The sequence below is a fragment of the Oreochromis niloticus genome, linkage group LG6 (genome assembly GCF_001858045.2).
Source record: "Oreochromis niloticus isolate F11D_XX linkage group LG6, O_niloticus_UMD_NMBU, whole genome shotgun sequence".
Lineage (NCBI taxonomy): Eukaryota > Metazoa > Chordata > Actinopteri > Cichliformes > Cichlidae > Oreochromis > Oreochromis niloticus.
Window position 1 is genome coordinate 6,641,220 of NC_031971.2, and position 12,722 is coordinate 6,653,941.

General features: G+C 39.1%; 2 protein-coding genes across 2 annotated transcripts in view; both read left to right on the forward strand.

The window, feature by feature from the left end:
* The window catches only part of LOC100708464 (basement membrane-specific heparan sulfate proteoglycan core protein), a 286,964-nt gene that overhangs the window by 89,970 nt on the left and 184,272 nt on the right, over nucleotides 1-12,722 (forward strand). The window lies entirely within an intron of this gene.
* The window catches only part of LOC102080766 (B-cell receptor CD22), a 48,107-nt gene that overhangs the window by 32,131 nt on the left and 3,254 nt on the right, over nucleotides 1-12,722 (forward strand). The gene's annotated exons all lie outside the window — the stretch shown is intronic.

Here is a 12,722-nt window from a genome sequence, read left to right on the forward strand (position 1 = left end):
AGCTGCAAATATGCTACATTCGTTACAGGTATCATTACTGCTAAAGGAGGCCGAGGAGTAACTAAACATCTGACACAATGAGCAGGAAAGTGCAGGAGGGACAGGTGAAGTAGCCATGGTGCTAACGAGTCAGCTACGAGCTAAGGTAAGCTAGCGAAACAGTACAGACACAGTGAATGAATACCATCCATCCATCCATTCACTGCCGCTTGTCCTTTTCAGGGTCGCGGGGGGCGCTGGAGCCTATCCCAGCTGTCATAGGGCGAGAGGCGGGGTACACCCTGGACAGGTCGCCAGTCTGTCGCAGGGCTAATGATGGGTGAGTGAATACTTTGGCTATAAATTAGGTAGTGACAACTAGGGATGGGTATCGTTTAGGTTTTATCCGATACCGGTGCCAAACCGGTACTTTTGAAACAGTGCCGGTGCTTAAACGGTGCTCAAACCGGTGCTTAAAGAATGGAGAACACAAAATTGGTCCAAAAACCTCTCATGTTTAGCTGTTTTTTTTGTAAAAAGATAACAATGTTAGCCTTTTCTGGAGCTATAGGGCATATATGGTATCACTCTTGGCTGGAAGCAGTGCTTAAACAATGGAAAAAACACAAACTTTGTCCAAAAACCTCTCATGTTTAACTGTTTTCCACTTTTTCTTTGGTCATTTCAGCCTTTTTGGCCAGGGTGAAGGGAGTATCTGCCATCAAACAAGAAGACAGCCGCATGTAACTACGACGGTGTTTGCTAGTTCACCTTACATGCATTAATGTAATAATGTGGTTACCGTACTCAACGTTAATTACACACGAACAACATGAAGCTACTCACACAGAGAAGAACGGCTGCTGCCATCATCATCATCCGTCATCATTTCTGCTACGCTGACAGGGCTAGGGGCCAGGACTCTACTCTTCGGGTTTTTGGGGATGTTGCTAACTCCGGGTCCGATAACAGGCACCACACCCGCAGTAGATGTGCACAGTGTGAGGTCTCGCAGCAAGCTATCAAACATGGCGCATTTCTCGGCTTTAAAAAAAACCGCTATGCGTCGCCAGGTGTTTCATCAGATTTGAGGTGTTACCTCTTTTGACAGTATCACAGTATCAGCTTAAAGCACTTGTTTCAGGCTGCTGAGTTTGCATCTTTTGCTGTGAAGTACAGCCAGACTTTTGATCGCTTCGCCTTGGGCATTTTTAATCTGTAGCTCTGCTCTAAAAGAACGTACGTACCTGGCCCCGCCTACTATCCTCGGAAACGTAAAATGATTGGCTAGAATTGGCTCAGGAAAAAAAAAAGTACCGAAATGTGCGCTGCTTTTCGGTCTGGTTACTACCGTTTATGTCAGAACTGGTACCCATCCCTAGTGACAACACAGAAAGTATGCTTCAGATGAAACACGTGAAGATTATACTATAACAAAGGAATGTATTTAAAAGTTTTTAATTAAATTGCTACATGATCTCTTCCTGGTTCACTGTCTGAAAAATGCAAAAATCTTTGCATGTGAGCCACATGGATGTTTTCTGTTCCTAAATCTTATCAAACTGATCAGGGCACCCACCATGTTGAATCACGGCATCCATGTAGTAACCAGCAATCACTCCGAGGTCATTATTACCACCTACCTATACGCACACACACAATGGACAACGGTACCCTCAAACACACAATAATAACATGGACTGAACCACCACTCACAACCACTAGCATATTTTTATTTATATAGCCTCTGTAGAAATTATCCACATATCTCACTTATCTTAACTGCACTACTGTATAGTTCTGTGTAAATAATCATTCTGTACATACAATAATTTTTAATCCTACAACTGTTTATAACTTGCATAGTTCACATTTCTGTATAACTGTATATCTCATACTTCTGTATAGTTTTTCATATTTATATCCTGTTCATAGCCTGTACATAGCTTGTACTCACTACAGCCTGTACATACGTATAGTTATAGGATATTCATAACTTACTTCATACCGTGTACATTATAACATACCCATTTCTGTAATATACTTACATATCTATATTATTGCTCTTATATATTGTAATATATCTATATCATGGCTAAAGCACTTCTGGATGGATGCAAACTGCATTTCGTTGCCCTGTACCTGTGACATGTGCAATTGTCATTGCATAGAATAGTTGAATTCTATTCTATTCTATTCTGTTTTTCTTGTAAGCCTGTAGCCATATAGCTGTGATACACTCAGCTCCACAGTAGTCTACGTGAGCTCAAATCCAAACCTTCTCCATCAAGTAAACGGAGCAGAAGACGACAATGCCAGTCATCCAATACTTGTGTTGCATCCAGTGATACCTATGAGATTGTCCTGAGGTTTCCAGTTGTAGTTGTATAAAAGCTGCCACCTCTCCAAGCTCTGTTTTGTTCCTTCTCTGCCAAAGTCTGTTGTTGTGTAAAATCCTTTCGAGAGTACGTCTGCTGATAGTAATGCCATGACCAGTATTTGTAATACTGGTAGCTTAGCTGTAGCATTGGTAGCTAAAGCCTTCAGCTTCCAGGTAACAAGGAAATTATGTAATTCGCGTAAATTCCTGCTTGGCAGAGCTAACTCGAAATTTCGAGTTATGGATAGCATTTTTTTCTTTTCTGGTGGCAGAAAACAAGCTTCCACATCTCTTTCATTCTTCTGCTCTGTCTCAGTGACATATGCCTGACTAGGTGAGTGTGCTTGCTTGCTTGTTTGCTTAGCGCTGCTGAGTCATGTGACAGTACAAGGTCAGTGAAAAGTTGCTGTAAGGGAGGGACCCGAAGCTTTGGCACTGCGCTTAAAACTATTGGTAATTATTGCCATTTACGTGCTCCAAATAAATTAGCAGTCATTGCGGTAATTATCACGGTCACACCTGCTTCTTTGTCATTATTTGATGGACGGCACATGTGTGATTCATTTTAATATCTTGCTTCAGAAATGTTGTGCTGTGAAAAGGACACTCCAAATGCAACCAGAGATACAGGTCCAACAGCGTGCAACCCAATACTGTAATATTTATTTATTTAATCAATTAATTAATTAATGGGTGCAAAAACTTTATGTGCTGACACATAGGAGAGAGTTAACACATCATTAACATTCAACCTGGTATTAATGAGTAAGTAAATGTTCCTTCCATGCTCTGAAACAGGGATTCCAAAAAGTGCTCACACCTTTTGGATTAAAAAATATCTCAATGCTGCACATCTCTGGTAAATCACTACAGTAAATATAAGGGCAAAAACAACTTTTACAGACAAGTATGAGAGCCAGACTATCAACAGCATCACACAGCATTCTTTTGTTACACCTTAGGCGACCATTGAAACAGCTCTCCAAGCCGTTGCAGGCCAACGAATGAAGGTTGAATGAAGCAATATACCATGACGACCTTGAAGGCATTTATATTTGAATTTTGTTCCAATGGAAAACATTTCTGGTATGCAAGTGAGAGTAATTAATTAAAAGCACATGTTTTGCACATTTTATGACAATCACATAATGCAACACCATATAATTGAAATTGTAATGGAAGTTATTCTGCCTAGATTTTTTTTTTTTTGTGTGGTCATTTTGCAACTTTTGTTATTTCACTTCCCAAAGAGCAAAGGGGATCACAGGAGATAGTGGAAGTTGATGAGGTTGAGGATGATGGCTTCAGGAATTTTTTGAAGACACTTGACCCCTGGTACAAAATTCCAGGCAGAAAATCTTTAATGGAGGGGAAACTACCAGCTCTTTATGAAGACTGTTGTGCTAAGATTAGAAAGGCACTGAATGGTGTGGACAGTGTTGTGCTCACCAGTGACATGTGGATATCAAGAGTCACAGAGGCATATTTAACAGTCTCATGCCATATTATCAATGAAAACTGGCAACTGGTGGCATATGTGCTAGAAACATGCTCTGTTCTGGGACAACACACTAGAGACAATATTTGTGCACAATTAACCAGAATCACAGAAGAATGGTACATAACGGACAAGATTCTGGCTGTTGTAACCGACAATGGGGCAAACATGGTTGCTGCTGTGCGCGATGAGCACACTACCCACATTTTGCACACACTTTAAATTAGGTGGTAAAAGACTCAATTTAATTTAATTTAATTTATTTATTTAGGACAGTGCATGTTAATTAACATAAATGTAAAAAAATTACATGAATGTAAACATACCAGATTATAGCCCAAAGGCTAATTTCCATCTGTTGTCCATAAACATAAAACAATAGATTAAAGGCCTGCCTGACTTGCTTGAGGTTCAGCAGAAAAGTAGTGCTATTGATCCTTTCTTTCACCACAGCACTAAAGCTGCAGACAGGCTCAAAGACATCCAGAAGCAGCAGAAGTTCCCTGTACAAAAACTCAAGCAGTTGAGACAAGAACTCTATATCTGACTTGAGAGATTGCTTGAGCAAAAGGAGGCAGTTACCACAGTCCTCTGTCTCGTTGGAAAGAACTCACTTTGTTTAAATGAGGAAGAATGCTCTGTCATCCATAATGCACTGAGACCATTTAAGGAAGCAACCAGAGAGATGTCTACCGTTTCTGTGTTCAAGGTGATTCCCCTGATGTCACTGCTGCCACTAAAGCTTCAGAGGCTCAAGGTAGCAAGCTAGCTGCTCAGCTGTCAGGGCATTGTCACCCCATTCAACCCTACTGAAACATTTTATGGTTTTGCTGTCTGCACCTTCCTGGACAACAGATTTAAAAACCTGGGATTCCGTGACTTTGCAAACGTTAACCATGTAAAAGCTCGACTTCTAACTGAAATGCAGTTTGTGAGTCAGATGTCAGCAGATTCATCATCTCCGACCAGCTCTGCCCCAACTCCTAAAAAACTACCTCAAGCTTGACTGGAGGGTCTTCTTCATCCCCACCTGCAGCAAAAGGTGGGATATGGGAAGAATTTGACTCTAAAGTACGAGCATCCCAGCAGCATTGGACAACTGGCACAGGTACAATGAGAAAGGGCCAATTCCTCTGGATCAGGATCCACTACTTTGGTGGAAAAACAATGAACAAACATTCCCCTCTCTGAGCAAACTTGCCATAAAATACCTGGCAGTGGTTGCAACATCAGTGCCAGCTGTGAGGATTTTTTTCAAAAGCAGGGCAGTTTTTGCATTAAAAGCAAAAAATGTTAATATGATACTGTTCTTGAACAAAAACCTGTAACCAAAACTTTTGTTCTGTACAGACTAACTAAAGGCTTTGGGGGTTGTTAAGTTGTTTACATATTATTTATATTTCCACCAGTTGTTGTTTTTGTTGTTGAACATTTTAATTTAATTGCAAATGTGTATTTATGACACACACTGTTGACAGTTCTTTTGGTTTGGCACCCAGATGTGCAGCTTCTCCCCTGCACTCTCCCACACTCTGCTCCGGTGTTCCAGATTAACTGGCGTTGGTCGAACAGATGTGTGGTAGACTTGCTTTTCAGGAGCTGCTACCGACAAAATCGCAAATAAACACCACGCCGATGCTGTTCACAGGGCAGCAAGAGTAAACGATCAGGAGAATCTTGTCGTCGTTATCGTTCTCCTCGTACCTTTTATTACTCCGATTTCAGCGTTTTTGCTTCACAACTAAAGCGTGCAGTTTATTTTGTGTTCACTCAAATGGAGTCGACTGGTTTTAGTCTTGACAATCCACATTGCTGGCATTGCACCTTTCAACATGTTGGTGGGTAGATTTGGATGTACCAGGGGTAACTCCACAACGTTACTAGCGCAAAAAAAACCCCATCCATTTATTTTCACTTAAACAAGCAGCTGTTTTTTTTGTGCATTAAAGCTATATAAAAAATTAACAGTGCAAATGCAAATTCCTTGCTGAAAGTTTCACCAAAAGGCATTTCCAGTAGAAATGGGCTGACATATCCTGAGCATAACTATGTATAATATCCACTGAAGTTAAAAAGAGGTGCTTTGCAACATTAAACTGCAGTGTGCCAAATAAAAAAGTCAAATATGTATTTTTCGGACCATAAGGCGCACGGGATTATAAGGCACACTATGCGAAACAAAGCGGTCAGATAAGACAAACTTGATTCAACTCATTCTTCTTGCTTCCTCCACTTCTGTACCATTGATTCATTAATGCTGTATTCTGTCACAGATTCTCTATTCCCATGTTGTTGCAGTATATTAATGAGTAACCTCGTATTGTGGATGGATTATCTCAGTTGTTCTCCTGACTGAAGTTTGGTCCGTTTACAGCATCCTGCCATGCGATTGCATTTGTCTCTAACCATCAGGAACCTTCACGTTAACTTTTATCGAGTGGAAAAGTGTTAGTGTTCATCCTCACTGTTTATGTTATGCTAACATAGCTGTGTCGCTAGCGATCACGTAGCACATCATTATATACCAGCAAGTCCGATTTCAGTAACCCTACAAACGCCACTGCTGTTTAGTTTCCTGTCTTCATTTATGTTGAAAGTGATAGCAGAGCTGTACGTTTGAATTTTTTCAGAAATCTCTCAGTCAGAACATGCTATATCATGCTTAGGTAACTAGCAAAACTAGCGAGCTAACTCCCGCTAACTTCCTGCTAAGTTCTAACTCCGTTAAGTAAATTCTGTTTTCATGGATGCCTGGATGTTAAACTTCATAGTTACACCTGGTAAAGCAGCAACGCTGATTGTTTTATTAAAGATGAAAGAATTTAGACAGTTTTTAACTCTCAGTGATGCTGCAGTGTTCGTTTAAGTTTGGGACCCGAAGCGGACGGAGTTTAGGACCCAGATTACTCCCAGATTTACGAGCACCTTAGTCCAACAAATACTGCAATAATGACGGCCCATTTGCATGTTCTATAAAACAAAAAAGGGTTTGTTGTGTATCTGACGGACAAACACCAAACCAGTTCCACATCACTGAAGTTGCACCATTTTTACAAACCAATTCTGGTTCATCCGTTTCACTCAACAATCTGCTTTCCCCCTTCTCATTCTCCGTTGCCGCCGTGCTTTTTCGGCCATGTGCGTATGAAACAAAGGCACTGCGCATGCACGTTTTACCCATATTCTATCGCGATATTTCATTTTCTTATCGTTGCCTAACATTGTACCAGTATTACCATGAACGCTATAATATGGCCCAGCCCTAGTGCAGATGTGTCACAAGTTAATCTAGTAGTAGACTATGGCACTTAGCCACAGGTGGCAGTAGTAGAGTGACCTCATTTGAGACTGCTCCAGCTGCTATGTGATAGTGGATCTGCTACAAATTGAAGATCATATCCAAGTTTTGGAAATGAACCCTTGTATTATGTTGCAAAAAAATCACATTGATTATGTTGCGGGTCATTTTGACCCGTACTGTGTAAATCCACTCAGAATTGTCAAAAAACTGCAGTAAAACAATAGTAACTTTATTTTCCATTAGATAAACATTTAGAACACAGACATACAACACAGTTTGACTTTCTATAACTATTTTTAGGAACAATTTAGTAAAGGTTTTTCGTTCTTACAAAAGCATTTCTTTTGAACTTGCCCGATGTTCTCAGTTTTTCAGTGTTCAACATTTTCAATTTTGTCTACATGATGGACAAAATGTAACTGTGTGCTTTCCAGTATTGGGCAAGTTACTTTGAAAAAGTAATTAATTATAGTTACTAGTTACTTCTTCAAAAAAGTAACTGAGTTACAATATTCTAAAAGTAATTAATTACTTGAAAAGTAACTATTGTGTTACTTTAAAAAAAACGTTTAACCCTCTGGGGTCCAGGTTATAATTGGCCATTTTTAACTACTTTTGATTTTCCCTCCACATTTTACCTTTAAAAACTATTTACTTTGCCTTGTTTGGTATTATCCTTTTCAGTACAACCTCACGTATCTGAATTTACAGTTATGTTTTTATTTTGACATACTGTATTAACACAATTGATCTAAAATCAGACAAAAAATATAAAATCAGAGTAGAAAAAGTTATATTTTTACTGTAACAACCATAAACATGTTTAATGAATCATGATTCATAACTTTAAATGCAAATATAAATTGTCAATTTTAAACTCCTCTGCACAAGTTTTGCAAACAACAAAGTTATTTGCATCCATTTACCTTTTACCTTGATTTTTTAAATAACCATTTCAAACTATTTACATAACAATCAGCTGTTCTGTATTCATTAAGATGCCACACAAATTATTTGTGCTACTCCAAAAAAAATAATTTCTGTCCACTATAAAGGAGAACATCACAGCCTGATACCTGCAGGTCTGACAGCAGCAGGTGTATCACTCCTTTTTCTACCTGGAGACAGCAGTCGCCTCATTGTTCTGACACAACACAAAATTATCCACAACACTACACACTAACTACACAAGACAACACATTATCTACACACTCCAAACACGCTAAACGTCACAAATCTCTCACATCTCAAAACTCGCTCTCTCTCTTTTTCTGCTCTCTCTCCGTCACTCCTAAAACTTCCCCTGTTTTTTTTGTTTTTTTGCTCATAAGCAGAGAGTGCTTGCTAGCGCAGTCCGACAGTAAACGTGACGAAACTATTGAGGAAAAAACACCGCGTACATATTGTTTATCATGACTCTGGTTTTACGTGGCCTATCAACACAATTTAAAAACTGGTATATATCACCTTGTTGCTTTGTCTTTAAGTAGTCATGTGATTGGCTTACCATGACTACTTTATTCTTCCTCAGTCAAACAGCAGCACTCATGCAATTGTTTTGCCCCCTTAGCTCCAGATGTTGTGCTAGACAGTGATCGTGATTACCGTCCGCGGGAGCGCGCAGCTGCTTAAAGCTGTAGCGTCCAGATTACTTACAGCTACTTCCGTGCAGGTGATATAAGATGCGGTAAGCTAAATACAGCTTCAACTGTCTGTTTGTTGAAAAATAGTAAGGGACCGCATTTTCTTGTTAGTAACTGTAACGGCGTTGTAACGATAGGAATAGTAATTACTTAGATTACTCGTTACTGAAAAAGGTAACGCCGTTACTTGTAACGCCGTTATTCCCATCACTGGTGCTTTCTGCAGATGTACTTCTTGCATTTCTGACAAAAAGTGTTTGTTTTAGAACATGAATCTTCCTAACTTAGATTTAAAACAAAAGATTTCTAAGTCTCCTCCAGACTCAAAAACAGATGACAAACCAGTCGCCACACCTGAGTCACTGACTTTCTTGAATCCACTCACTCTCACAAGCTCCACTCAATCACACTGGCTCTGTTTATTACTAATCACTGTGTAACTGCTGTAAATTCACAGTAACTGCCATCTCCTTACAAATGTTTATTAGGTCAACCACACTTATATGACTACCAACTCTCCAGCCATGTTGATGAATTGCCTATATTGGCTGAAAATATTCATTTCCAGGAAAAAGACACAGACAGACTATGCTTACAGGATGTGATGTGACAACATTAATGAAATATTGATGTGTCATATTTGTCCAAGGCGTATTTCATTGTTATGGAAAACAAAAATATTAAAATCATGATGGCCAATTGGAGTGGTGATTTCTATGACTTTGTGTATATAATTTGGCATTTCTTACTGATGTAAGCCAAAAATGCATGAAACGATTTCAAACGTGGTGCAGATGTGTGTCACAAGTTAATCTGGCTGTAGGCTACGGCACTTGGCCAGAGGTGGCGCTGGTTGACTCGACTCCATTTGAGTGCACACAAAGTAAACTGCACGCTTTAGTTGTGAAGCAAAAACGCTGAAATCTGAGTAATAAAACGTACGAGGGGAACGATAACGACGACAAGATTCTCCCGATTGTTTACTCTTGCTGTCCCATGAACAACATCGGCGTGGTGTTAATTGTTTGCTGTTTTTGCGATCGCTTCGCGCATGGGAATATCACCAGGTAAACTCGCGACATTTTTAAACATTTTGTTGTTCAAGAGCAACAAGACTGACCGAGTGTGTTTGAGATAACTTCACAAGTGTCACAGATGACACATTTGGCGTTTTTTTGCTGTTTTGTCGGTAGCAGCTAATGAAACGCAAGACTGCCACACATCTGTTCGACCAAAGCCAGTTAATCTGCGACACCAGTTAATCTGGAACACCGGCCTCACTAAATCATCACGGAGAGAGAGAGCTCATTAACAAACACCACACACCTGCCCCACCAACCTCCTTGGCACTGCCCCTTGAGCTCACAGCACCACCCGTCAACTGGAACTGAGCCAGGGACCACACCTCGGCCACACCCATCTGTTCTCTGATTGGATTTTTTAAACTTCTAATTGACATGAAACAAAGGAAGAAAAATCTGGTCAAAATTTGTACTTGCAAGTTGAAACTCGCATGCAAGCGAGATAGTTTTGTGCTTTGTATCTGCAAACAGACCTTAACAAAAAACAATTGTAACTTGTGTAATTATTTTTTACAAATACAAATCTTTTTCTTTTACACACACACACACACACACACACACACACACAAATTCTTATCTATGGATGGACAAACATAAGATTTTCAGATATTTTTGTTTACAAAGTTACAAAACTGAGTTCACAACTACACAGTCTGATTTACAAGTACAAAATATTTATCCCCAGAAACTGAACCCATACTCCTTATTCATAAAGTGCTTTACAAACTTGAACATTAAAGAGAGTAGCTGGATTTTCCTGTTTCAGTGCAGCTTGAGAGTCAGAGAGTGAACGTGGACGGAGTATCCTTGTTTTGTTTTTGTGTTTTTGAACATAAAACTGATTGCTACAGCCAGGGACGGCACAAATGTGATGCCCTTAAACTGATTTTTAGTTTTCTTGTATTCCCATGCGTTATTCGTTCTGTTAGCTAATTTAAACTAATGTAAGTTTATTACCAGCTACCAACCAACCCCCATACTGACTCAAGATGATGCTAAATATATTCCAAAAGCTTCAATTTTAACCACTTATTTCTTAAATGCAGTTTCACAGATTACATCTATGTCTGTTATTGAAAATAGCTCCATGGTATATATCAACCTTTATACGTGTAATGTTTCCACATATATACATACAAATATGTTTTGTTGTTTTTTAAATTATTTCTTTTTATATGTTCTGTCCCTTGTAGTGGACATCAGGTCTTGTTTGATAATAGAATGATGTGATGTATTGCAATGACATGGTGTCAATTTTTTTATATCATGAACTTTAAAACGGTTAGATGAAAGAAGCACATTTAAAACCGTAAATCATCTTGAAAGCTTCTCATAGTTGAGCTTTTTGATTAAAAATGGAAGGTGAGAACTTAGAGGAGGACATCCCAGTTTTGAAAAGACTGAGCTGGGGCAAAAATGACAGCACCTGCCACAGCCACCTGAGGCTTCTCGATGAGAGGTGAAACGTCTTCAAGAAAATTATCGAAGTCCAGGCGCTTTTCTTTCCAAGCTCCTTAGACTAAGATGACCTGGATGACTGAGAATCTTCACAGACATATCTTTCCATAATATCCTTTTTTATAATGTAGTACATGTGTACAGTGTAGTAAAGATAATTTCTTTGTAATTATTTTTATGTTACACAGACTTTATGTAATTGGCCTGAGTCTGTGGACTTTTGTTATGAATATTATCTTATGTTCTGGTTGCTCTGGTTATGTATTCTGTTAAGGTTTTGTGCTCCCTCTGTTTAGTGTTGAGTCATCCCTGCTCATGTGTTCCCTCTGTTCGCTGTCTGCGTATATTTCCTGTTTTACTTTGAAGGTCTGTGTCTCTTGTCTCATCATGTCAATTAGGATCAGCTGTGCCTCCCTCCTGTTTTGCCATTCCTCGTTCCTCCGTGTGTGTGTATATATAGTGTGTGTTTGTTTATTAGTGCTGTCCTAACACTCTCGCTTCTGTTTGTATATCACTCATTGTAAATAAACTGCTCACTCGCATCAAGCCGGTGCCTGCATTTTGGGTCCTTTACTCTCACACACCACATGACTGCTGCCGCAGCTGTGACACTTTATCTTTACATCATTTAGAAAACAGAAATTAAACTAAAAAAAAACAAGCACTGCTATATATGACCACAGCTTATTGTTCACTATTCTCTCACACATAAAATGAAAGAAAGTTTTCTTGCGTTTGGCTGATTGCGCAAATCATTGTTGTAAAGAGGAAGGAAACCGGTTTATTTCATCACTTTTATTTCTGTCTTCTGCCTACAGACCAACACAAAATGGAATCTTTACAGACAATTTAATTCATTTTTAGAAGTGGAATTGTTTATTGATGGGTCTGATTCCTGGATACTTTATTTACCTGTTTTTTTTAAAGTTTTTATTGTCTCTAAAGTCAGATAAGTGAAGCGACTATGAGTTTAACTGGTGTGATGGGAAGATTTGTTGTTGCCCTTCTCTCTGTGTCAGGTACTGTATATCTTACATTTAGATTTCTGTATATATACATTTACATCTGCTGAGGTAAAAGATGGGGATGTGGGAAAATAAGGTAGACTCAGGCAGTTTAGTTTTTAAAAAATATATATACTGTATGGAAATTACAATGTGGTTCAGTGTGTATGTGTGTGCATGTGCTTGCAGAGGTGGGTTCATTTTCTCATAGTTACTTTAAATAATTGGTGAGACTGATTGAAGACTTTGATTCTTGTCCTGTGTTATCTCTTCCACACATTAGTATGAGTGTTTTGTCTTATTACCCGACTGTTAAGAGAAGTTGTTCATTTTATTTGTGTTATCTCATGTCCTCTATGTTACAGTGGTGCAGAGTC